General features: G+C 47.2%; 1 non-coding gene across 1 annotated transcript; it reads right to left on the bottom strand.

The window, feature by feature from the left end:
- Positions 1-15205: 15205 nt before the first annotated feature.
- Positions 15206-15320, bottom strand: LOC142083314 (U6atac minor spliceosomal RNA). Its single transcript, XR_012674014.1, has one exon. It is a non-coding gene; the product is annotated as a U6atac minor spliceosomal RNA (small nuclear RNA).
- Between the last annotated feature and the right edge of the window lie 12136 nt (positions 15321-27456).

Here is a 27456-nt window from a genome sequence, read left to right as displayed (position 1 = left end):
CATTTGTGTGCTAGAGTATAGGTGGAGGGGGAAGTGATACCTACTCCTGCTGTGAAGCATTTTGAGAAGTATGAATGAAAAACTCAAGCTTTTTCAGTGTCTGCTGAAGAAGGGAGGCTGTATGCTAAACCACTCTCTTCTCATTCATAGATGGTGAGAAGACTGTGGTCTGAACTCCATCCCTGAGGGCCCCCACACCATTTTGATGGCCCTAACTGCAGGAGCATCTCTGTTTGGGGCCCATGTCTTTTACATCTCAATGACTGCAACCCTGGAAATGAAAAAGAGGAAGAAATCAGTCTTTCTTAGTGCCATTACCATGAACGGAACTACCTGGATTGCTTCGAAACACACTTTACTAAGTATATTGTGGTCAGTAAAGGGAATGAAGTCTTTTATTTCACATATCTGCTATAGTAAATGGCATTTCTTATCCTCATTTACTGCTGAATCACCAACCTGTCCTGGACTGAATGCCCCCAAAGAAAAACAATAATAAGTTTCCAACTCTGAATACTGCCCTTTGTCATCAGGTTTGAAAGCCCTTCACAAAGGAGAGGAATCTCATTTTCTGTGTTTTTCCACAGGGAGAAAGGGGGTCACGCAGGCATAGCCCCAGCCCCGCTCTGCTCAGTGCCAGCCCGCTGCCACGCCGCCTCCGCAGCACACCGCAGTGCCCTCGCCAGCCAGCCCCGCTCCCCAGGGGCCGAAATGCCGAATGCAACTTGTGTGGACTTGTCCTATAAACGTTCGTTATCTATGCATGAGACTGCAAACGCTGCTGGTGTGAGTGGTGATGGTTGGGTCAAATGGAGGAGTCTTCCAGTTAATACTGACCAGGGCTAAGGTAAAACTGACTCCACAGCCCTTTGCTCACTCCCAAAGCTCCTTCTTCCTCAGCAAGCAAGTGGGTTTTTTCTTTCATAACAAAACTTGAAGCAAAGTATTGCTTTCCATTAGCCAAGGCGCAGATTTTGTTCTTCTCCTTAAATCACCTTCAGCTTGATGAGCGTGGGCACTCCTTGCTGGTGCCTCTAAACATTGCCTGGAGAGAAAACCTCTGCGGAAAGTGAAATTCAGAAGAGCTAATAAAACATTTTCTGAAGGGTTTGAATCTCTCATTCCAAAGAAAACAAAGAGGTCGGCTGACCTTTCAACCTGACCCTTTTCTTTTTTTTCTAAGGCATTAAGAAAAACATTCTGCAAACAATGAGTGCTCGTGGTAATTGTCCCTCCCCTGTGCCCCAGTTCTTGCCAAAAGCAACATTTCAATGGCTATGGGGGGTGGAGGTTGAAAGCAAATGAGTGAGCAAGCAAATGCTGGCTTTCACACATCAGTGGCTGGCTACGCCCTGACCACATTCAAGGAGGTTCAAGGTGAGGGAGTCAAGCTCTCAGGCTGTTCCTCACCGAGTTTTACAGTTGCAGGTATCTGAAATATTGCGGTCCAAGTATGGAAATCTGTCGGAAGCATTCAGAAAGCCCAGTCAAAGGGTAAGAAAAAGGGTCACACAGCGGTGAAGTGCAGCATAATTTAGATCAACATCTCTTCAATTGACTGTTGAATTCCACCTTCATGTCACATGCCACATCCACTCATCCCTCGGCCTGTTGCGGTCCTTCTCCTAGTGTCAGGGAGAGGCCTGGTGTGAAAACAATTTCATGTCAGAAAAAAAAAGTGCTGCTGTTTTTATATGAGAAAATCCTTCTTGTACCATTTATCTCCATTGTTTTCCAGCACTAGGACCTGCAGTGGATCCTGCTGTGACATGTTTCCAGCTGCAAAAAGAATCAAAAGATTTAGGGTTGAGTTCCCTCCTGATTCTGGAACATGTTCCACTGTGCAATCTTTTGTAATATCTCTCTGCAATAAAAGCACTAATGCTCTCCAAGAGGCCTCCCCCTTTCACTTTCCTCATAAGAGGTGATGACAAGCTCCCAGCCCAATTGTCTACACACATCCTTAACTGCAGGGAGCCAGAGATTTAGCTACCTTTCCTGGTTCTGACACTAACCTGTACGTTGATCCTGGGCAAATCACTTAGGCTTTACTCGACCCGGACAAAATTTTCATAGGAATCGCTTCTTTCTAATACTGGAGCAGCAGCGTTAGCACTGCTGGGAGATGGCTGTAAACAGGGGGGGCTTTCAGCTGCCTTCGGACTCTACTGCCAGAAGAGGAGACCTGCCTATGCCAGGGCTCATCTTGCTAACTCTGGGGCAGCTGAATCAGTTTTGTAAAAGCACACTGGTTCTGTCAAGGTCCTGCCTTTGAACGTGTTTCTCCAGCTGTAAAATGTGGATAGAAACACCGAGCCAGCTCTGTAAAGGTCTGCTGAGATTTAAGCTATGTTGGCATCCTCCTCCTCAGTGTCAGTAGAGCTGGCAGACACATGGAGAGCGCAGGACGCTTTCTACTTTTCTTTGAATCATACTGTAAAACTCCACAACCCTGAGAACAGACCTCGTAACTCCCAACAAGCACACAAGTGGGTTTAGGTGCTCGTGTGGGAGGGAAAGAAGAGGTTTGGGGGGGGTTAAGTAAACAGTGCATCCAGAATCTTTTTGTTACCCTCCAGATTTACTTCTCCTCAGTAGGAGTTTGTACAGCAAAGTACAATTTTGTGGCTCTTCTTCAAGACCATTAACTCAATATAAAAATATCAGCACTGTTTTTATTATCTGAAAAAAAGAGCTCAGAGCTGAGTTTTTGTGAGCAATGCTCGGTTCATTAAACAATGACTCAGAGTAGGTTTTGTGGTGGAGGACTCAGCTGTTCCTTAGCGGTAGGATCAAGATGTCCTGTTTTCATGATAATCTACCTTTCATCTCTCTCACGTTGCAAAATTCGTTTTTACCTTGATCCCACACAAACCTCTTAGTTTCTTGCTTTTATTATTGTAAAATATTTACTTTAGAAATGCTGAATCATGACACTGAGGTTAGAGAAAATTGCACTTTATTTAAAGTAAGAATTGTTCCCACATCTTCTGAAGATTCCTGGACTATTATTTTTGCGTGTCCTTACGTTTTATGGTTTAAAAAAGTTCAAGTGGCACTTGGTTTGGCCCTCATCAGAGAGGTCTGAACCTGGACCTTTTACCTCAGAGATATTTAATTCTAGCAAACAATGCCTGCTAACGCTACGTGGGAGGAATTGTACCTAGACAACGGAGAGCTGCATGGGCAGTCATGGTGCTGGCTTCCCTCAGACTGCCCCAGAGCGTGTCCTCCTGCTCCGCTGCTGGCTGGCCTCCTCGAAGTCTGGGTGGCAGAGCACTGGTGGGTCCCGGGCTGCAGCTGCATGCGCTCACGTTGTCCATGAATGGCATGGTGTGCACCAGAACAGAAGCAGGTGCAGTTCAGAGAAGTGCTCCAGAGTTTGTGTGAACACCTGAAACTTATGTTAACACCTTGGACTTGCTAGAAATCTTCTGAAAAAAGATATTTGTAATTCCCAGTTCTTACTTGACCAGAAACACAAGGAAAAGGAGCCATAGCCCCAGCCCCAGCCATGCACCGCAGCCTGCCGAGCAGCCTGGAAACACAAGGACATCACTGCCTGGGCCCACGGCTTGGTTATTACCCAGCTGCAACCCCAGCCCACCAGTGCAAGGGCCACCTCTCGCCCGCGCTCCTCACCGTGAGCTATAGGTCGGTGGCTGAATCACATCTGCTGTAAGCGAAGACACGCAGTGGTTACCCATCATCTAGTGAAAGGCAGCTACCAAGTCTCCCTCCATACGTAGTCACAAATTAAATTAACTCGTTTGTGTGTCCGACGGCTAAAGTGAATGCGAAAGCTGAGGCAGGGTGACCTGCAGGGAGGTGCGTGCAGTACAGCAGCGAGGGGCTACTGGCAGTGGCTACTGGCAGTCTGAGCCCGGTATCCCTTTTTTTCTCCATTTTTTATAGGCTTTTATGAATACAAAGATGAGACACAGCAGGGCAGGTATAAGATAGTATGCATCTGAAAAAGCCGTAATTTACACTTTATTATGTTATATCTGCTTACAGGTGCCTGTTTTACCACGCTGCACACTAGCTATGGGATTACTGCCACACCAGCGCTACTTCAAGAGTAAACTGGATGGAGATACAACCAGCGGGTTGGTGCTGGCAGACGAATCGCTGCTCTGACCAGTGTCTGGCCTTGGGCCATCACGCACAGCTCCTGCGCCCTCTTCTCCGAGCCTGTCAGTAGCCCACCATGTCTAACAGCGGCGGTCGCTTGCCTGCTGAATCTCTGCTCCACTGAGCAACGCCTGACATGCAGAGAGGCAGATAGGGGCCACCTCGTTAGTCATTTAATGAGTAAACAAACAATTTCTTCAGCGTTATCCAGGATCACTCAGCCTGAGCCGGGACGCCAGCCTGGCAGAAAAGGGGCTCTTGGTCTGGCCCCCCTCCACAGCAGCTGGTGAGGGGCTTGTCCCTCGAAGAAGAAGGCGGCTGCCACTGTCTACAAAGCATGTGGGACAACCTGTGCCAATGACTTTTTCCAGAGGCCAGCTCAACCTGCATCAGTTAATCCATTTTTCCTGTTTCCTGTCCATTAGACCCCAAGTTCTTTAGTATTACCACTGACAGTTGAATTTTTCATTTTAATGGCTCTCCTCTTCTGGAGATGTCAGCACTGCTCTGTAACTGTGGATTATTTAAGCCTCAACACATCTTTCAGGCAGGTTTTATACCCCCCATTTACAGAAGGGCTGGGTGAGGCCAGGCAGCCGTCAGAGGGTATGTGCCAAGCTGCATCACTGCCAGGGATAAAGCCCCATTTTCCTCTCTTTGTTTCTGCAATGAGACGTTGTCTGTTTAATCCAGGCAACTGTCAAGGGATGGGGTTTCCCAGCAGGACGGCGTGACGGTTTGTGTGCATGTGAGAGCCCAAGCAGAAGCCCAAATGAACGCTGAAGTGCTGCTGACTTCTCATGGATGGGCTCTCGGGTAGTGTTAGTCCGCTCACAGCCACAGTTACAGGGCAGCCACTAATTTAAATCGGGCTGAAAGGAGAGATGTTGGAGCGCAGAGCTGTGAGGAGCTATAGGACAACAGTAACGTTGCCAGTCGTCTTTTCTCCCAGGCTTTTTCAGGACGCTGTGCAGGCATTCGATGCTCCTGCTCCATACGTGAGTCTTTGCCACCCTGTCAAGGAGTGGCATGCGTGCTCTCCCTGCCAGCTCGGAGCCAGCGCCGCAGGCAGGCAGACCTCCCGCACCCCGCTGCCGGCGCTCCGGAGCGGCGGCCAGGGGAGAAGCGTACGCTGGGGGACTGCGAAGCAATGCAGGACTGGGGGGGAGAGCGCAGGACCCACAAAGCAGGAACCTTTGGGTCGCGTGTTAGCACTAGAAACCTGCCAGAAACGGGACAAAGGCAGGAGTGCAATTAGTGAACCGTATTCCCGGCTGTTTCCAGGGAGCGTTCGTTCCCCCTTCCCAGCTGTGCTGGGGTGGAGGTGAATTTCCAGTGCAGCGGGAGCACTAACAAGTTAATGTTTAACATTATTATTACCTCATCTTCCAGAGGCTCCTTCTAAACATAACAATTGACGACAGGCTCCTGATAGTTTGGAGGAGACCGACCTCAGCCCTAAGACTATGATGAATATGATTTCCCTTCCCCCTCTGTTTTGATTTTCTGCTCTGTTACTCCAGAGCATTGGCTGGCCATGACCCCTGGCTGCTTTTTCTGTAATTACCAGCTCCTGCCAGATTTACTGTGGAAGTTAATGTCTGTTCCAGCCAAGTCAGCCCCACTGTTATATTGTACGAGACAGTAACCCCTTCAGTACAGGCAGAGCTTTGGCGAAACAAAACAAAGAGTCAGGGAAGGGGCTGCTCAAGGCCTTGGGGAAAGCCTCACGTGCCTGACGAGGGTGCCACATTAACACTAGCGCTTTCATTACGCAGAGGGCAGGCCACAAAATCTTCCTCAGGGTCTTTCAAATCCTGCAGAGCACACGAGGTGCTTGATGAGGAAAGAGCAAGAAAGCGGCTCTTACCAGAGCTCTGACAAACTCTCAGGCTTTCCTCTCAGTCCACTACGCTCCTCTGGGCCTTTTCTTCAGAGCCTGGTGGGACTTTCTTTAATAAATTAACATTCTGGATGGTTACCCTTAAAATTGGATGGATTTTTTTCAGATGTTGTTTTTGCAAGCAATTTTCTACATGCTCAAATGAAGCTTGATAAAAAGGGCAAGATGTGGACTCAGATGGCTATCCAGTAGAGGCACACGTCTCAGCTTCAGCCCAGCCATCAGAAACACCTCGTCTTGCACCCAGACATTCTGCCCGCCTGATTGGAGCAGCTCCTGGGCTGCACTCATTACAACTGTGTGCAAACGCAAGAGTATTTTAAAGGTCTGTAGAAGATGAAACAAACATACTTGAAACATAGTCAAGGGGTAAATGCAGTTAAAATAAAGGCCAGATTCTGATGAAAATTATATTCAGCTATGTCTGGAGTAATTCCATCTAAGCCATTGGAGCCGTGGGGTGCAAGTCCTGTGCCATGGGGTCATGGGGAAATCAGATGAGTACCCTTGGTATGGTGTGCACCACATGAGCAGAAGTGGCCATAAGAGCAGCAAGCAATGTCAGAAACTTCTGCTCTACACACAGCTGGCAGATAATTGTGAGGAATCAGAGATCACGCAAGTACCAACCTGTTAATGTGACCCATTACTATTGTTGGGAAGACAGTAAGAATAGATCAAGTAGGCTTGAGTAACAATTTGCAGCAAACTCTCCTCTAGGGCTCCCACAGTTCTGTTCAAGATTTTGCAGACAGATGCACAGTAAGCGCATGGTGTGAGTCTGGTGCTTCCAGGAAGTATCAGATGTGTGCATGTGCCCTGCACAGTTACTCTTTGCATTTTAGGTCGATTGATATTGAGATATATCGGGCAGTGCATACGCAGTAGGTCTGTGCATCGGACTTACTTCATGTGGCTCTTTTAGCACAGCACATGTGCACAGCAGCGTGGGCTGGGGTGCTGCCTGTTCCAGATACCCCGGGGTGGTTCCTGGGGACCTGTTTGGGACTCTGAGATGTGCTGCAGTGTAGCAAGGGGCTTTTGACCTGACGGGTCAATCACATATTTGGAAAACCATGAGAAAGTTATAAAGCTTAAACAAAAAAAAATCCAAAAAGATCCAACTGGAGATATTTGTGTGTGGAAAAAGAGGACATATCTGAAAATGTAGATGTATGGGCAGCCCTTGCCTTCACCACAATTTGAATCTGTGGTTCATGGCAGATAGCCCACTCTTGAGGAAAAAAACAGCACTCTCTTCTTCACCAAGGCCATCAGAGCCAACTTCAGGGTTTGTGGGGCTGCGAGCAGGACCGGGCGCCAGAGCCGCTTGGAAGGAGAGGCTCTGTGCTTATTCCCACTGTGGAAGCCGGGACTGGAGACATGCCAGGACAGCGGGGCTGGAAGCAGCAGTTTGACATGTGGGGACTCACACACAACCCGGCTTTCGGGTAAGACTTTTGGACCAGCCAGCGGCTACTGCCACACCTCAGGTGTGAAAGAAACGCTGGCTTTTTGTGTGCAAATTTGAGAAGAGCTCACCCGTACCGACATCCCGGCGAGTGGCTTGTGTGGGTCCCGGGCTCTCCTGGGCTGCTCTCCCCTGTCTGCGCTGACGGGGAATGGGAAGGAACGTCTCTGCCCCGGTAACCTCGATAGCGGATTGCTAAACCCAAACGAGAGTGAAAACAGGCTATCCCCGTCGGAAAGAAGGGGAGATGAAGAGCATCTGAAGTCTACTCTGGGCACCAATTCTAGACCAAAACCGGGAGGAAGCTCTAAACCCCGGGCTGGGTGAGGACAGCGAAGGGGACCCTGCACGGGCCTCTTGGTGATGAGGCAGACCTCTCAAATCTTTCCTAGCGTGTGAGACAACCCAGTGGCCTGTCACGCGACGGGGGGACGTGTCTGGCAGGCTGGCCCTGCGAGAGGCAGGGGCTGTGGCAGGAGGCCACGGCGGCCTGGCCGCCCGCCAGCCCGCGAGGTTCGCCTCCTCCAGCAACCTGCCAATCTGCCGCCCCTGGACGTGCCGTCGGGGAGCGGGAGAGCAGGCTGGCCGCGCGCTGCGCTCGGGCGTGAGGTATTTATTATCCCAGCAGCGGGGAGGCGCGAGGTGGGAGTCGGCTCTGCGAGGAGCGCAGGGGCTGGCTCTGCCCTCGGCGCAGGGGACGCCTGAGCTGGGGGCAGGAGGGTGCCACGGCAGCCATGGTGCTGCGGAGGGAGATCTCCATCTGTGGGTGTCACAGGTTGTTGAAAGCCGGCTGAACTAATCCCCGCCAGCACGGGGTGGGAGCCTCGCGCTCTCCCTGTACTGCTTAGGACAACATCTCGTTCCCAGGAGATCCCCCCCATGGCTCCTGATCTCTTCCCCCCGGCTGGCGAGGTCTGCAGCGCTGCCTGCAATATGCCGCGCGGAGCGTGCCGGACACGCTCAGGGGAAGGGAACGTCTCTGCCCCGGTGCCACCACAGGCTTTTGGGAGCACCTCAGGGTGCCGCTGCAGGAGGCCGTGGCAGGCACGAAGAGATGCTGAGGAGTGTCCCAGGGTGAATCACGAATGGGGTCATGCTCTCCATCGCCTTCCCACGCATGCCAAAGTCCCGCACAAATGCTCTTGCATAGGCTGAGTTGTTTTAAGGCCTGCATGAAGCACCCCGCAGGGTGTTGGGGACTGCCAGCGCGGGGCAGTACTGCGGGTCCGGTTAGCGGGTACCTGCCTCTGGCCGTGGCTCGTACCCACACTGCGGAGAGGAAGGAAGATCCCGTTCCCGCATCAGGGCGGTGAGGCAGCGCTGGGCTCTGCGGGCAGGGAGCTCCCCAGCGCACACCCCGGGGTGCCGCCCCACCTCGCGGGGCGCAGGGCTATTGTATCCATCCCTTCATCCCTTCTCCCTTCGGTACGGGGTACGTTCCTGGACACGTGGTAAGCCGCCAGTTATTTTCATGTTACGAATCACACAGGATAGATAAACGTGTTACAGGTCATTTGCAACATCTTCACCTTACTGAAGCAGAGGTTAAAAGTTTCCAATGGTTGCAGCCTGGCATCATCTCGGGTACTCAAATAATTTCAAACCTTCAGATTCACAATACTGAAAGTGTTGAAGTGGAATTGGACTTTCTTGATTTTTATATTGCTCAGTGTCTGTTTTTGAAAAGGTATTTTCAACCTATATCGAAAGGCGAAATATATGGTCAGCATCTTTTTAAGTGTCTTCAGGTGCAAGTAGACGTGATGGAAGGCCCTCAAACGAGGGCAGGAGTGGGAGGTAGCCCTGTCGGCCCCGTTTATGATGCAGACTGGGATTTGCTGCTGAATTTGTTGAGTTTGACTCCAGTTTTCTTTTGATTTTGGGGGGGTACGTGTTGTGTTTGAGTAACTATTTTAATAGTTACAGCCTGGGAGAAGAGCTTTTTGTGTCTGTAAGTCCAATGATAAGAATGTGGAATTTGTCAGTTTGAAAACTGAAGGATTACACCCATGTTGGTGTGTTGGTCAACGATTACCTTTATGCAGACTGTTTATTATTGGCAATTACACCTACTGGAAAGCCTGTGTAGTGAAACCCTCCCTATTGTAAACATGCTCAGCTATCCGGTCATCAAGCTGTGGGTTTTTTCTTGCGGGAATGGAGGCTGACACCGAACCCAGCAACAGAACAAAAGCTTGGTCAGAGGGAAGGGGGTTTGCAGCTTATGAAGTGAGTTTTGATTCATTCCCAAGCTCAGATGTTGCTTTGGGAAATGTATTCTCTTCAGGTCTCTCGCTGTGACTCTATAAACAGAGGCAGCGACTTGCATTTGGAGGCACTAAAAGTGATTTAAATGATTCAGCCTGGGATTTTTGCCAAGCAGCACCTCCTTCTGTTTGCTGCGGGGGCTTTTCTGCCCTCCCCCTTGCTGGTGGGTTGGTTGTTGGTTTTTTTTTTTCCTCCTTCCATGCAAAATTTTTTGAGACTATCCTTTGAGACAGTCTCTTTCTCCTAAAAGAAGGGGGGGGAAAAAAAGTTTGCTTCTCCAGATGGACAGCTGCTCCCTGCTCCTTTTGATGTTGCTTTTATCTGCCAGGCCAGTGCTCTCTCACCCTCTCCCCTCCCCCGGAGGCAGTTTCCATGGGGGTCTCAGGGGAGCTTTGTCTCTCACATGTGTTTAAAGAGAAATGTGGAGCTGACACAAAGGCTCCACGGCTCGACCTTTCGCCCTCCGGAGTTATGAGGGCCATAAAGCTCAAGTCCCTGGTAACAGCGCCGATGACCAGGGCAGTTCTGGACACAGACAGAGCTTTTTTGGCAGAAAATTGTTTAACTAAAAATAGTTCTAGGGAGGAAAATAAAAGGTTGTGCAAACTAAGCAATGTCTTTTATTGCCTTATTTGGCGTTACTGGTAGTAGTATGAATTTTTTTCAGTATGGCCAGAGGCAGACGGTTTCACTGCATTTAATATCAGATTTTAAATGCATGGGGCACAGATAAAAAGTGACACCCGCTGAGGTGCAGGGGAGCAAGCCTGTGATCACCGGTCTGCAGATGCAGAGGATGAAGGCTGCTCTGACCTCCAGGCAGAGCTCAGCGGTGGCCCAGGATGAGGCACAACTTTCAAGCATTGAGGCTTTCCCTACCAGGCAATGGGAGAGCTGCTTCTCCTTGCTAGAGAGCAGGAACCCCAGAGTCCAGCAAAGGCCTGAGGAGCCACCAAGCCAGCCAACAAGCAACCTTTAACCTCAAGTCTCGCAAAAGTAAAGTGCCTTAGCTCCAGAGCAGAGGAAGGGATTTCTGTTCCCTTACCGTTCGCAGCTGTGAGGCTCTCCTTGAGCTAGGTGTCCAAGCTGGGTGTCTTCCACCATGATTTGAGTCATTAGCAGCGCAATCTTTCTTTTTTTTTTAATTCCTATTCAGCCTGGCTAGTAACAGATGTTGGATCCAGGTGCTCCACGGTTGAGGCAAAAGGTTCACTAGCGTTTGCTTTCCTGCTGAAGCTCTTGCCTTCTGCCTAAAATGGGCCAGACATAGAATGAAAGGGGAAGAAACCCCCCTGATTTTCTTGCCTCCTGCAGAGCGTATTTATTTGCAGGAGAGTTGCAAGAGTGTTGAGTCCCTATACATAAGTTATAACAAGTGGAAAAGCTTCCACAGACGAGTGACTTGCCCAGACATCTATTGATGTCAGCCTAATGAAGAAGCTGCTCTTCTCAGAGGTGCCAGATATCAGAACAGAAGTTCAGAGGTGGATCCTTCATTTCCTTAAGGGAAGCTCTAATGTTTGAATGCTGGGTGTGAGAAAGGGCAGGTGACCGTGAAGCCTTGTCCCCCAGTTTTCTTTCCTTCAATTTAAACTTGCTGCAAGGTGGCCTGGCCATTCAGACAGCACAGGCGGTGGCGGGGGCAGCTGCTGCTGAGCAGGGGTTTGACTGTGTGCATGAAGACTCCAAGCAGGAGTTTCAAAATCTTTATAGCATCTAAATATTGTGAGAAAATGCCTCATTCTCCTTGGGAGCAGGTTGTTTGGGAGCAGGGGCCACCTGTTACGTATATATGTGTGGGTATATCAGCTCGATGGGGTTCTTATCAAGGCTTAGGGCTATGGCAGTAATAAGACATTTCCCAGGAATCTTTCCTTAAACTTTTGTTCTTCTAAACCAGATAAAGTGAGGGTCAGTTGCTGTGCAACAGAGGGAGAGGTTTTTCCTATTCACAAAAAATTCAGGAGACTTTTATTTTAGGTTAAATAAAACAAAGCCAAGAAGCAGGGGGAAAGGGGGGAAATCAAGTCTCTGAAAGAAAGAAAAACCTCAGTGATTTATGCTGAGACCTGTTGTGTTTTTAACCTAAACACAGCTACTGTTAGAGCAGACGGGGAGAATTTTCACCAAAAGGTACACAGAGAAAACACAGCCAGCATCTCTTTCCACTTACATGATCTCTCACCCCGGTAGTCTTTTTGCTTGAAACAAGCAGCTTTGTGCGTGAACACGAACTAAAACTCCCTGTGCAACCATGCACCAACAACCACATGCAGTAATTCTTCGCGTAGCTGCGTTTGTCTGCCTGTCTTGCATGATAAGGTGCACATATGCACTCTCATTTTCTTCCTATAAATCTCCTTTTCTTTTCAGAAAGTTGTAAACCTAAAGATAACAGCACACACTCTTTTAAAAGCCAGGTTGACGCTGAAATCCTTGGCTTAAAAATGCTGCCTGGAGGAGAAAAATCTCCATCAGCCCAAAAGCAGCAGATTTGGCTCCTGTGCCAATTGTCACTCTCCCACCACACCACAGGGAACATGCTGGGGGAAGGAATGGTGCAAAAAAGGAGTGCAAAGGGCAGGCAGTCCTTTGGCTCTGGCGATCCTTCAGTGGTATATGAGCCTTAAGGGGATCACATGACGGGAATAGAGTAAAACAACCATCTAGCTCCTCTAAATCACATCACCTTGTAGAATCAGCGAACACAATCTCTTCCCTCCCATATATCACCCTCACACCAGACAGATCTCGAATGCAGAGGAGAATTGAGCGCTTCTGCTCCAGAGCATGCGTCTGCGGTTAATAACAGATGATCCTAATCACCGCTGCTGGAGCCCAGGGCTAGCTGATAACTCTCTCTTCTGACTACTGACCCCCATAATCTTCTCATTCCTGAGAAGGAGCAGATATTGTGAACGATGGGTTTTAGCAATTGGGACAAAAATAGTCCTCCTTTTGCTCAAGGAATTCAGACAGCAAACTAAGGGAGCAGCAGAGTGGCTGAGCAGCCAAACTACAGGGCTGGGAAAGATCCGCATCATGTATCTGGCTCTGCCACAGGCTTGCTCTCAGTGACCTTAAGAAAATTAGTTAGGGTCTCACAGCCTAATTTTCTTCCTCTCGAAAAATCAAGATAATAATAGACAGCAACTCCAGAATGGCATTGTGAGGATACATTATTAACTGGTATTTATAATGTGCTTTGAATTTTCCAGAGCAAGATGGGATATAACAGTAACAGCTGAGAAACATGCTTTACTGAAAGTGCTTCTTTACTAAGAGTGGTTTCACTGCTTCTGCAGCAGCCCTTGAGGCTGCATCACCACTGAAGGGTAGCCTCCCCAACTCTCCATTTACACTTTAAAACCTCTATGCAGGCAGCAGCAGAGTCACAGATGCAGCTGCAAGAAGAAACCACACACCACAGTTGTGCAGGTGCATGTGGGCCCCAGCGGGAAAGAATATTAACTATTTCCTGGTAATAGAGGACACAGAGGTCCTTCACGCGGATCAAATAATCTCAGCACAGTTCCAGGACACAGCCTGTGTGGGAAGCTACTATCCAAATGAATACTCAAGTCTGCTTAACAGATCCTAACTTAAATGACTACAGACTAAATATTCTGGATTCTCTTTCAAATTCAGCTAAGTTTGTGCATTGTGTGCCCCATATTTTCATTGTGGCAAGGAAAGCTTTCATCTTACTATTGCCATTAGTGTTAATTTAAAGCTTTGTGTCTGGAAGGCGTAGTTGATATTTTCCACAGTATTTCAAGATTGGATCCACTTTTTTTAACAAACTAATTGTATTATTTGCATCTCTCCTTGACAAAAAATAGCAGCGGGATCATTCTTTGTGCCCATTCTTTGTACCTGGGAATTAGAAGAATAATTTATAATTGATACTTTTTTAGAAGCGTTTTACCTTTTTGGAAGAAAATTGTCTGGTTTGATTCTCTCTAATATATTCTTTAATTACAATTATTGTCTGAAATGGAAACTGCAAAAGTAACAAGGCATGTTTTCCTTCTCTGAAAAGACTGAAGTGAGAATCAGGTCTCCAGTATGAATGTATACATAAACTACATTTAAAAATCATTTTCTATGAAATTGCTTCCAGTTATCTGGTTTACTAGAACATTAAGATGCAAATCTAGGCAGAGTAGTTTTTTTTTAGACACTTAATATCTGTGAGCCTAGTAGGATTGGCTGAGCTGAAGCTGCTGCAGGAGATAATGATGTTCTGCTGAAACACAGCAACGCTTCAATAAACCCTGATGATGATAGTGCATTGAAATAACAACATGTGGCATTGCTATCCACCCACGCATCATCATGCATCACACCAAAAATGTCACGATGTGCTGATGGTTAAGTTTCTCCTCTAAAATCACAAAGCTGGCAGTTCTAGCTGCAACTCTCACAACAAACTGTGCTTTTTCATGTCGTTGGCTGGTTTCAACTGCACCCAGGATCTTTCTTACTTGAGATCGTGATGGTGGATAATCCTTAAGCATTTAAAAATGAGATTCAGAAAAATACTTAGCCATCCAAGTTTCCGCTCTTACAGAGCCCCACCTGAACAGTAGGAGGCCGTAGAACTAGGCAGAAAATCTAGTAAGAAAGAAGTCTGGCAAATGCCTTCTTGCTTTCAAGCAGAGCAGAAAGTAGCCTCTGTCTTTCAATTCTACTTGAAATACAACTTCTGCAGGTTTTCCAAATGCCTTTCAACTTACAAAAGTTTGAAAGCTTAGATTTGGCACAAGTTTCAGCAAAGGTTTAGGGTGGTAGCTAGTTGGAATGATGGCAGAAGTGGAATTTTATCTTCCCTCTATGTCATGATAACAAAGTAGTTATGAAAACTTTTTTGTTTTATGTTTGCCTTGTCTGTTTGATAAATAAGTCAACTCATTCACAATCACTTACCTTCAAGACCTTCCACTTTTCCTACCACTGGTGGATGAAAGTAAAGATGAAAAATTTTAGGAAAAATTGCTTGAATGAATCAGGCTACATCCAAAGAAGGCCTGTATTTAGGTTGGGGCCTGGATGGAGTTTTGGTGCCTATACCCTAAATTTTAACTTTGATAACCTCGGCTACTGCTTAACTCTGCAAATACCTACTTTCAACAGGTGCTTCAACTCTTAACGTCAAAAAATCCTATTTAAGCACTTTTAAAGTTCTATATCTACACACGCTTACTAGCACTTCAGTGTTCGTAGGTCAGAGAAGTGTGACTTCTAACCCATATCAAAGGTCAATGGAGATCCAGACACAAACCATTTCTTCTCTCCACCCTTCTCTCCTTTTCCCTGATGGCTGGATGATGATGCCTGCTGCTTTTTTTTTCCCCTCAAAGCAACAGTGATGATGATGATCCTGTGTTTTCACACAAGAGCTTGGCAGTTGTGGCAGTCTTCCCAGGACATACATTAGACGCCACAGTGTAAGTGACAGTCTTAAACGTGGTTAAAAGTCTGTTAGGACTTCTTCCATCCTAACCAAGGGGAGTGCTGTCCTGCTTTCATTTTGTTTTTCCAAGGCACTGGGGAGATGGACGTGATTCCCTTCTGAAGGGCTTGAAATTCACATTTCCCGCCTCCCTAGAAGGTGTTATAATGATCAGGGGAGAGACTGGGGTGGGACATTTCTCCTCTTGTAGGTCTTCCAGCAGGGAAGGGAAAGAAAATTGGATTCACTATGTCAGAGGGAAGATGAGTGGTCATGGCTATGGTGCCTACTGGCTAGGGCACTCACCTAGCCACAGCCTTGGCTTCCTCGCCCTGCCTCGGGATTGCTTCTGCATTTCACACTAAGCTGCTATTGCATGAAGTACCTAAACAGCCCTGAGATCAGCATGTGGAGCCCAGGATGCCCCCTACCACCTGAGTGCAAACTAAACAGAGTTACATACTTTCCTTCTGGTCCAACTAATTTCTAATTCCTTCCTAAAGCTGTCTTTCCAACAAGAGAGCTTGGGAGTGCCCCCAAGTCTCTTGTCGAGTGGCCAGAGCACTCTAAGAAGCTGTGGCTTTATGGGGAGCGGAGGGGTAGGAAAGGCAATAGCAGGGCTTCACTGCATTTCACACTTTTGGCCAATTGCACCTGCTAAGATATCACACACTCATGAATTACGTGATGTGACAGTGGCCATGCAACTGCTACATATTTCCCTCTGCACTTAGATCAGAGCTGTGTCTGTCCCTGCCTCCTAGGAGGTCTGAACCTCCCCAGGGTCCTGGCTTCGGCTCCATGGGACCGAAAACTTGGTATCGCAAAGCCTGGCCCTGCAGTGACAAAGTTCCTCTTTTGGACCCAGCAAGTATAGTGTGGGAGTGAAGCCTAATTATATTTTGGTACCATTCAGTCCTCGGTCTTTTAGGTGATACTGCCAGTAGTAACTGGCAGCGATGGGCATTTAGTTATGGCACTGACATTTTGTTATGGTAACTCCCATCCACTGCCCACTGAACTGAGACCGCAGGTGTCACATCGCAAAGGCCAGTGAGCAGTTCCTCAGTAGTCAGAGCCTTGGATGGCTCTTGTGCACAGACAGGTTTAAAAACCGGGAAAGGTCTTACAAACCCCGCTACTGGGCAACAGTTCCTGAAGCATGGCCGGCACACAAATATAAAAGTAATTGTGACGCAGTGCACAGTCTTCTTAGGGAAAGGACTTTGGGAACTTCCCGTACAGACGTGGGCTGCGTCTCCCTCTTTTACGTACCGCAGGGGAAATGGAAGATGAGAAACACCAAGGGTGGGAATTAAGACCATGTTTTCATTTCCTCTTTCTTGTTTGTTACTTGGTCCTTCTCTAGTAAAAGAGAAAAAAAAATACAACAACAAAAAACCCAGCTGCACCTGGGTTTTTACATAAATGTTCTCTTGCACTTCAACTCGTTCACCTCCTGGCAACACTGAACTCCAAAAAATACAGCACACTCTCTCTTTAAGAAAGCTGCTCCCTGCCCAGCTGTTGACTTGCCTGAAGGTGAGACCTCTGCTTAAATTCATGGCTCCAGCTGTCAAAAGCAAAGAAAAGCAGCTTTTCCTTGGCGGCTCTCTGCTTTGGGTAGAATTTGACATCTTCCTCCGTCAGCAGAATTTAATCAGCATCAAGTGCCCACAGCCGCTCAGCTCCACCACCGCTGGGCTGGGGCTGGGGCTGGGGCTGGGGTGGGGGAGCCAGACCTGCGGAGGAGAAAGGGGGGAGAGTCCGCAACGCAGCAGGCACAGACAGACATAGGCACCATCGCCCGTTTCTATAGGAAATCCAAAGCTTGTCACCGTCTAGGGAGAGCTTCATTATACCCTTTGACTTAAGAATTGCTGTTATCACGTAGTAACCTTACCCGGCTTAGGCTCTGCTGTGTCCTCCTAAGCAGCTGAGAGCAGTAAATGGAGTGAGTTATTGACAGCTGACAATGATACTGATTTCCAAAAGAAAGCTGTTGAAATGGGCTCAGGGATATGGTTTCCCAGACTTGAGTGAACAAGTAAAGCCAAGGGAGCAACTCCTGAGATCGCCATGCCCTGCTTGCCTTCCTCCTAGGGAAGAGAGTGCCTTCAGTCATTGTCACATAGATGTCAACAAGCTAAAGGATCCAGCTCATGTAGCAAAATTGTTAAGCCTAGTGCCTAACCTATAAAGCCCAGCATTTGATGCATTCACGAAACTCAAATGGTCAGATCGGATTGGCGCACGCAGATGTAGATAATACACGCAGACGTAGATACACGCAGACGTAGATACATGCAGACTTGCACATGGACCCGCCACAGCAGGAGGGCATTTGCTTTTCCCCGGTACTGCCACCCCCGTCCTGCAACCAAGCCCCAAAATCCCGCAGAGGGAAACACACTGGGGAGAGATCAGGATAAGGTCGCAGCCAGGGAGGTGGTGGTGTGGCAGCCCCCCTTCCAGGTTTCAGCCCTGGGATGATGTGTGCTGGGGGGCTGTGCTGGCCGCTTCCCTCCTGCTGCGCTGGGCCACGGCTGGGGAGCCAGCCTGGCTGCCCCGAGACCCTCATTTCGGGGGGTCGGTCAGCACCAGACGGCTGCTGTTACAGCAGGAGTGTGCACGGGGTGTTTTCTCAAGGAGACTTTGTATTAGTGCTTACTCATTTAAAACAACTTCGTCACAGTAAATATTAGCCGCCTATGTGTTTTCAACACACAAACTCCAGACGTTCCTATAGATGTAGTTCACTTCTAGCAGCTGCAGCTGCTACCCGTTTCCTGACAATATCATCGTGCCCATTGAGGAGAGGAAGGACATGTTGAGTTGTTGTTTTTTTTAATGTTTACCTCTTCCACCTGTTTGATATTAGCCCGCATCATGGCACAGAGTTAAAGCACAGGAGGCGGCTGCTGGAAGCAAACAGGAAATGAAGCAATGCTCGAGGTGAGGGGGGCAGCGGGGCTGTGCAGAAACAAGGGCGGGGGGTACCGACTGGTGAATATCCACTCGCCTCGAAGCAGAGGGGGGATTTACTTCTCCCCAGATCCAAGCTAGGTATCAGAGGGACACCAAAACATCGAATGCCCTCAGCTAGAAAAAAGGGGTGAGCTAGAAGGAGATGTGTAAGGGGGGAGATGCTGTGGATGGAGGTGGGAGTGCAGGTAAAGGCTTGCTGCTCAGGGGGTGGGGGAGAGCTCGCAGGTGCATTGCAGCCCAGGAGCTTGACAGTGATCAATGTGGAGCTCAGGCTGTGAACTGTGTACTCTCACAGCCTGTAGCCATGAATGTGGTGGGTTTTTTTCCCCCCTGTTCCTTTGTATTTGGGGAATGAACTTCATAAAACCTGCATTCATCGTTTCTGCTCAGCCACATGACAAACTTCTACTGAACTGTGTCCTGAAGGGGTGATGCAGCCACAATAACAAGATCCCTCCTGCTCCAGTCATTAAAAACACTGCATTTCTCTTTTCACAGCACTGGGGGAGGGGACCGAGAGCAGCCGAGGAAGCAAATCCCACTGAGGATACTGTTACAATATGAAAGAGACCATTAACCCCGTGCATTTACCTACAGAATTCATCAACAAATGTCCTACCAAAAGACATACTTTTAATCTTATCCTAGTATTGCTCATCTTTCTCAACATTTACCTTCAAAAAAGCTGCTACTGATAAGCAAAATTACAATCTCGCTTCCCTTCTTAAACCTCTCATTTAAAACTTTGCAGTGCTAAAAGGTACAATGCTGATCTTGTATAGTGTCTGGAGTCTCCTCTTCCCAAATGATATCCCCCTTACATGAACAGCTAACTGAAGACATCTGTTGGATGCAATTATCTGAAAGCTGCACATTTGGTTTATACATATTATTTTCTATATTACTTGGGGATAATGTATCTAATTATGTTTTTCTGACAGTGATATTATTTGTGAAGGTGGTTTTCTACTGTCCACCAAGTTCATTGAGCAGTCAAATATTGTTTGTCAAATTTCTAGTAAAATTCTGTAATCCATTAATGATGCAGATGTGCATGTTTAATTATTTTAATAATTCTTCCCATCCTCCTGTAGCTAGAAGAGGTGAATCGCACACTCACGTGCAGATCCTTAGCTTTCATTCACTGTAACGCAGTTTCATGGCAGGAGGTGAACTCTGTTACAAGCTTTATGTCTGCAGGATTACCTGCTGTACAGCGCTCTGCTTGTGGGAAATGGGCCAACTAATAATGTTGGCTTAAAGAATAGATTGAAGTGACTGAAACATATTTTCTTTTGGGGTCAAAAATATTTTGCTAGAAATTCTAAAATTTTCATTAAATTTTGTGACAGCAACTCGCACTGACTATTTTATAAAGTACTAGGGAAAACACTTTCAGCAAATGTCTGCAGAAAGCTTCTCTCCACCAACTCCATTTTATCTGTTTTCTAAAAAAAGGCCCTATAGACACTGACACAGCCAAGTTGCTGTGGCTTTCTAAAATACCAGTGTTAGCTGAACCCTGGTAATTGTACAAACACGTGCTTTTAGCTGGGGCAAACACAAGATAAATGACATTAACGTTTCTCTCGGTATAAACTAACATGTTTCACCTCTCAGCGGGAGACATGACTGCGGGTCAGGCAGTGCAGCTCGGCTGATGGGCAGTAAGTCGCTGAGCTGAGGTTAGCCTGAAGATGCGTCTCAGCTTGGTGTGAAGCCCTGGTCCTTCCCGACAAGGACAACAAGGGTCCTTCCCTCGTGCCTGACCTGGTGAGCACAGAGGGAAAGCATATTATTAGTGTTATTTAATTTGCATTGCTGTGATACTTAAGAGCTCCGGTTTGGATTAGGACTACTGTTGTGCTAGGCACTGTATAAACACACATGAAAGCATGACACTGTCCTCAAGTGCTGCCTGCCTTATACAAACACACATGGGAGTCGGGTACGGTTTCACGCTGAGGTTGGGCTTTGTCCTCCTTAGTGTCTTGTGCTGTGCCAAGCATGTTGTCAGCTCTTGCAAATCCTCCATATTTAATAGCCCACACCTCAGCCTGCTCTTTGCTGAATTGGTAATTTGGCAAGTTCCCGTGTTTGTGTAGCACGCAGTAGGTTACCCAGAAGGACACTTGAGGCCAAGCTGGGACTGACCACGTGAGTCTATTTTAAGGGCAGTTACAAAAAGTCCCCACGTATTGCAGTTCTGAGTGGAGAGAGCTTGAACTGGCTGAGGAAGACAAGCGCCTAGCACTAGGCAACTTGGGGGTCAGGAGGAGACGGAGCTGAGCCGGCACTGACAATGCTACAAGGCTTGCTGGGTCTGCTACGTGCTTGATCCATGCAGGACGACTGAGGAGCCTGAAGGGCTGCAGGGCTTGCTGTCCCATGGGAAGCATCTCCCCATCAATGTTGAGGCTGTTAATAAACAATAACAAAATTGTCTTTATATACCTTGGATGAAGTGACTAAAGCAGGAGCTGAGAGAAGCAGTTAGTTTACTCAGTGAGAAATGTTCACTCATTTTCCCCATAGGCTGTTAATAGGACTTCTGGCTTTAGCAGAAGAAATCCCACCTTGTTCCCTAAAACCTGCTCAATAATAAGCAATTCCCGTGTTTTGAAGCAGTGATCCTTCCCTCACCCTATGTAGGAATGTCAGGGCGACTCCTGAAAAGGAACTAGATAAAAACCTGTTTGGATAATACACTGTGTTCAGTGGCCTGTAGTCATAGTCTCATAGTGGTGTGTATCCAAACAGTGCTTGGAATTTCTCATTTTCTAAAAGTAAGTAAAAAGCTCTCTATGCAGTAATCTTCTCCTAATTTCCCCTCTTCCTCTCAACATTAAAGATCTAACTACATTACTCCTTCAAAACTCATTTGGAAAAGCTACATAGCTATTTACAGATAGCAGTAAGTTCAGTTGTGTTCAAGTCCTCCTCCGCAGAGTGCCCTTCCGCACAGAGTTCACCAGTATGGCTACAGCATCATTTGCACGTATGTTGTATGGATACGTGGTGTGCAGCTTGCAACTGCAGCGTCTTGTGGGTTAAACAAGTGATGTGGGCAGATTGAGTCGGGGAAAGATGTATCAAAAGATGTAAGAATTCTCAAAAACGGTATAAACCTAATAAACAAGTCTCATCAGGTGTTGTTCAAGGCGGTTTGGTTTTATTCGGAAGTAAGAATGCAATGCAGTCAAGGTGTTGCGGTCTGACTGATAAACCAGTTCTGGTCAAGATGGGGCACAAAGCCTACACCATTTAGCTAACCTCACAGCAGAAGTGAAGCGTCTTGCCTTTGTTTTAATGTATTGCACTCTGGCTCACTCATGTGATCAGTCACTCCCTATTAAAAATACATATTTTTACTCTTTTAGACAAAATGCATAAACATTTGACCCCTGGAAATATGATATACAACTAAAGACAGCCTTCGAAAAACCTGGAGTATGTACGTGCATTATAAATTCCCCCTATCTCAGAGGACCAGCATAGCAGAAAAAAAGATAATCGGTTGTGTCTCTTGATCTCCCTCTCCACCCCGCTCCCCCATCTCCCTTGCGCTCCCCCTCCCTTTTGCTGTGGGATGTGCCAGCACTTGTCTTGGCAAAAGCCAGCCTTGGATCTTAAAACTGAAGGAAACTCCAGTGTGTTCGTGACTAGCTCAGCCTCTACCAGGCCTCCTCTCCTCCCGCCCCAGTGCGCACCACCAGAAGAGGACCTGGTGGCCGTGTGCTCTGGGGAGATGCAGAAGAGGGGCATCTGCATCCAGCAGAGTGCGGCTGCCTGGCGAACACGTAGTTTGTGCCCTCATTAATCAGGGCCCTGCAATTTGAAGCGCATGCCCCACAAGCAGACCACGGCAGACACCACCAGCCGTGGGACAACCCTAGGGCATTGCCATCCAGTCTGGTCTTGGTCTGTGTTTTCAGTGGGGAAGTCAAAAGAACAAGTGCTTTGCTGGCAGCCGTAGGGACCTGGGTCCTCCTCTGTACTCGGGGCAGGTGACATCAGCTGTCGGCGGTGTGATTTCCACCCGCCACCCGCCACTTCGCCGCACTCAGCTACTGGCTTGTTCGTCCTCCCTGTCCAGGCAATCTTTGGCCTTTATATAAAGATTGCCAGCAAAACTTACCACCATCACCACTTTTGGAGGTGGTGATTTCACGACACAGAAAACCGCCCGTTAGGAGTTGCACAGCAGCTCATTTTCCAAAGAAGCTACCAACCCACAGTCCTCCTTCAAAAAGCACTAGTCCTCCTTCAGCCACACGCAGCCTGGATTTCAACCAGGGACCAAGATATGATAAGTTTCAGTTCTCATCCCCAGTACCTAATGGTGTCTTGTCCTGATCGTTAAAAATTAAATCACCCCGTGAGTAAACACCCATGCTGTTCTTAATGCATACGCATCTATAAAATCCACACCAGGACTTCGGATGGAATGGGACCGACTGGGCCTTCCACATCATAAAACATTGTTAATAATTTGTGAAGCTCCATCCTAAGCTTGTTCTCTATTTTCCCTTTGTTAAATTTAATGGAAAATCTTTATATAAGCTTGTTCCCCGTGTCATTATTTGATACCATCTTGTTCTTGTGTTAAGGTCATGCTTTAGTCTAAATAATTACTTTTCTCTCCCTGTTGTTTTCTCCTCTGACATATTTAAAGGCTCCTGTCCCTGCTCATCCATTCTTTTTGCTATATGTTTTGTTGCTATATAAATCAGTTTCTTTTACGGTCTTCTAAGACAGACTCTTCATTTCCCTGATCATCAGTTGTTTTGGTCTTTTTTGTAAATATGGGTGACAAGTACTGTGTATGTTGTTCTGGATGATGTTTTGATACTGCCTTACACAATGGCAGTAATGCTTTTCTAAATAGCTAAAGTATCTTGTCTAATGCATCCTGTGACTGCATTTACCTCTTCCATGGCTTTGTCTTGCTGGTGGCTCAGTTAGCCTGTAATGGATGACAATACCTTGGTCTTTCTTCACCACTGTTTCTTCCAAATGCTGCGTCCCTGTCTTTACAGCAGGAATTCCTGCTGCCTAGGTGTATGACCTTTTGTACTGTGAATTTCGGAAGTCATCAAATTTTTTCCTGATATTCTACTCGTCCTCTCTGTTGATGAGACATCTCATCTTCAGTAAATTTCATTAGCACATTATTATTGTTTTTATGCCTCCATCAGCTCTGCTTAAGACAAATGATCATAAAAGCTCTTTAACTTTTGTCTTATGCTGTTTCTGGTGGGAACCTTACTCCTTACATTATAACATGAAAATTCTGTTGCAACTCCTTTTCATCAATGGCAGAAGCTATGCATCCACCTTTGCCCATCTATTTCTGCCGGACATTTTTCTCCAGTGCAAGAAAGGCAAGAGGAAAGCCAACTTCTTAACCACGCAGCAGAGAACAGAAGCACACCATGACATGATCACCCTTGAGCAGAGCCAAGGGCGGGATCCCTAGATGTACTTGGAAAAGCAGCTGACATACCTATGGAGGGGGACAGAAAAGGATTTCTGCTGCTTGTCCACTCTTCCCAAATGTGCTTTATCCCAGAGCAATCTGGGAGCTGTTATGGAGGCACGTTGTACTGCGGATCAGCAATATCTAGCTGTGCCCTTTACTCCAAGCACAGAAGAAGCTAGAAAAAAAACCCTAGCCTCAAGTTTGTGTGGCAGTTCATTGTCTTCAGTCTGGTCAGCTCCATGGGGGAAGTCTCAGGGCTTTGAGTGCAGCATTTCCAAACACTGAGAACAAACCCTAAGCATTTGTAAAAACCGCAGAGCGTACAGTTAATACACCCAGATGTGCTGTGAGCCCCACAGCACTGCATCGGAGTGGATGGAGTGTGTAAATCTTGGAAAGGTTAAAGCTGAGAGACCAGCGATATGCATAAAGACTCGTGTTCCTTCCAGGAGGAGGAGGGGGGTGAGGTGTTATCATTCTCCATTAATCACTTACATCTCCAACCTGCCTAAATCCTCTGAAAAGAACCAGCAAAGAAAACACCAGCTGCTGTAGCTCCTACTTTTTCCTCCATACCCTCCAGTCTCCCTCCCTCCTCCCTGCCTTCCCCAGACTGTGTTTATTTTTACTGCTCGTGAATCAGCCAGGAACTTGCTCCCTGCAACAGGATCAGCTGAGAACAAGCTGCAGACTGAACGTTCCCTGAAATCCTGGGTTTGTTTTGTAGCTTACAACCAGCAGCAAAACAGTGGAGAAAAGGAGAGAAAGTGATACATGTCTTCTTCCTCACCCGGGGAGAGGGGACTTTCATTCTGCAGAGCGCGGGACTTCCCCAACTTGCGCTTTGAATGCATGGCAGCTTTCACTAGAGATTTTGAGCATGCTTAGCTTATGAAAGTCACTTAAACTGTGAGTGCTTTGGGAAGGCAACCACTGTTTTATATAGGAGCGCCTCGCTCCTACAGTAATCCGGGCCCGTTGCACCAGAACACCATGCTGCAGCATACGCAGCCCAGCAGCTCTCCCTTCGGCAACGGCTGTTTCTTCTCACATGGCTACGATGTAAGAATTGTCCTGTCTTGAATAGCAAAAGGACAAAAGGATTTGCCTTCCAAGCTCGATTGCGCCATGGCTACCCCAGCAATGGCATTAGTGCGACGGCTTGCACCGGGGGCGGGGGCAGGCGAGCCCCCCTGTTAGCGAAGCCACTGCAGGGGGTAGCGAAGAATGGCAACTGGTGACAGAGAAGTGACTGATGGGGAGGAGAGAGACGAGAGAGAGGGGAACCAGAGGGAAAAAATGGAAGGAAAAAAGGAATTGAAACACACCCCCCAAAAAAGTGTACGTGGGAAAACAGAACAAGAAAAGGCAAAATCATTCTTGGGAGAACAAGCACCTTCCTCAGCTGGGGCAGGGCTGTCTCTCCGGTGCCTCTCTGAACCCGCGCTCTCTAAGCAGAGCACCCACGAGCACAAGACCTGTCCCAGGATGCATTCTGCTGCCACGCTGCAGTCCCGGTCCCTAGGAGGATCACACTATTGATCCCCAAGCAGTGAGAATTTGGGGAACCAGGTTTGGAGTGCTGTCCTCCACAGAGCAGGGAAATCCTTATCTACAGAGCCACCAAAATACTAGCTTTCTCCAGACTCTTGTGTTCAAACAGTCCAAAGGCCACCCCGACACGTGCCATCTGACAAATCATGTCATCCGACTTAAATCCAGCATTTCAATCTGTACGCCTTTGAAAGGCATGAAATGCTACCCTTGTCGCCAAGCCGAACGGCAAAGCCCTCGCCTCGTGGAGAGGCACGCACCAGGAGGCTGACTTGTCCCTTCGGCACTGGCCTGGTGCAGAACTGCTAATCTCTTTCAGATTGAAGAGGCTGTTTGCTGCCAAGACTTCTCTGCCAAAAGATAACTTTATAATACTGATAATCAGGCGCCCTGTGATGATAAAATGCCTGTTGCTTGCCTCTGTGTGAAGAGTTCCTCGCTGACAAGCTGCTTATTATGGCAAACGGTTTGTGTTATGGAAAAAGCAGAGCCTTCTACTGAAAAGTAGCAAAAAAATCTTATCTTAGCCTAGAAGTGAAGAAAGTGCAATTAATTAATTTGTTTCTGAGTCTGATCTCTGGACATAATAGATTTCACAGCACAGCTATATACTGTAATTACAGGATAGAGCAAGCCTATACTGTAGCTTGTAGTTGAGTGCGTAATAAGGAGTGAAAGATTGATGTTCGGTGTGGTCAGATGACTAATACACTGGTAACAACTGAACTGGTCGAACAAGAGTAACAGGCACCTGAGATAGCATTTGATGTCTTGCTGAATAATGATGTTGTTTCCTATGTTGATTATCTTCCTCTAATCTGGTAATTAACTTGTCCTAACAGCACTGAGTGTAACACAACATTCAAGACATTGCTGTTCCATGTGTAGCTGGTGTCATGCCACTGCTCATCCCTGTGCTTTTTAGCCTCCCTCAAGAGCACTACGGGATTTTCCCAGACTGCACACGGAAGGCATGGATATATAAACGTGTGTGACGGATGAGAGATGCCTTCTGAGAAACTTGGGTTAATGATACTCTTCAATTTTGTCTAGGAAAACAAAGAAAGAAAAGATGAAGGTGAGAGAACATCATACCCTGATTGCAAAATAATGTTAGGTAAACCTTTAGTGTAGATGAAGCCAGTTTCATCCTAGGATTTGTGGGAGAGCTTTTTTGGTCTTGAACATATCCTTTTTGTTATGTTCTTCATAAAGACCTAGAGCACTCTTTCTCCAATAGAGTTCAACGGAGATCTAGCTCTCCTGCTGTGTTCAGATGATGATAAAACACCGCTGGGTCATTATAAGATTTAAGCATGACAGATGCCCTACATTACTATGTCTCACTGACTGAGCTCTATGCAAAACTTCACTGTGTGTTTGGCGGTTTTCCTGCTTTTTACTGGCACTACAACCCAATCACAACTTGTTTGAAAAAAACCCCAAACCAAAACCAACAGGTGAGATTCTTAGGTGAATTTTCCCTTAAAAAAAAAAAAAAAAAAAAAAAATCTTAACAAAAGAAATCCTTCGATGTGGAGGTTTCTGGCACACTATTCTGTAAACCTAGGGCAATACTTGCATGCCATATCTTCAAGCAATGCCGCTCCTGAACTTTAAAAGCTGTAGGACTCAATTGTCACAGGTTCTTAAGGCTACAGGCAATAACAAAGGAATTGCATTTATAATACCTGCATTGCTTCCGAGAATTTCCTTGGCAGGGTTGCATTTAAGGCTCCGTGAGCTTGATTGGCAACAGCTGGGTTACCTGCTACTGCAAGCAGGGGTGACTCACCTGGGATTTCTATAGCCTGAGCACTAACAAAGAGCCTGTGACTTCCAACCTGCCTGGGGCTCCTGTCTGCTGCTCTCTGTGCCTTTGAAGACAACATGTATTCAGAAACAGGGAGGGGGAGGCAGAAATAAAGGGACAGGGATAGCAACAATCTCAGATTACAGATTACCTGCGTTTTCTGTTTCTGAGTGACTCCAGTCGCAGTTACAATGCTTAGTTTAATCTGCTTTACAGAGCTACCCCCTGCAATCCCTAATCTCAGAAGATGCATTTGAAAAAGAAGGCCAGTAAGTGAGGTAGGATTTGGATATGGAGGGGGATCACGAGAGCCAAACCCCAGCATGGTGGTAAGGGATGCTGCCTGAGTGCGTGGGCAGTAGGAGGAGAGTAGGAGAGTAAGGGCGCT

This window comes from Calonectris borealis, chromosome 5, assembly GCF_964195595.1.
Source record: "Calonectris borealis chromosome 5, bCalBor7.hap1.2, whole genome shotgun sequence".
In the NCBI taxonomy this organism is placed as follows: Eukaryota; Metazoa; Chordata; class Aves; order Procellariiformes; family Procellariidae; genus Calonectris; species Calonectris borealis.
The sequence above is the reverse complement of the archived record's forward strand: the minus strand, read 5'-3'. Positions and strand labels throughout refer to the sequence as shown.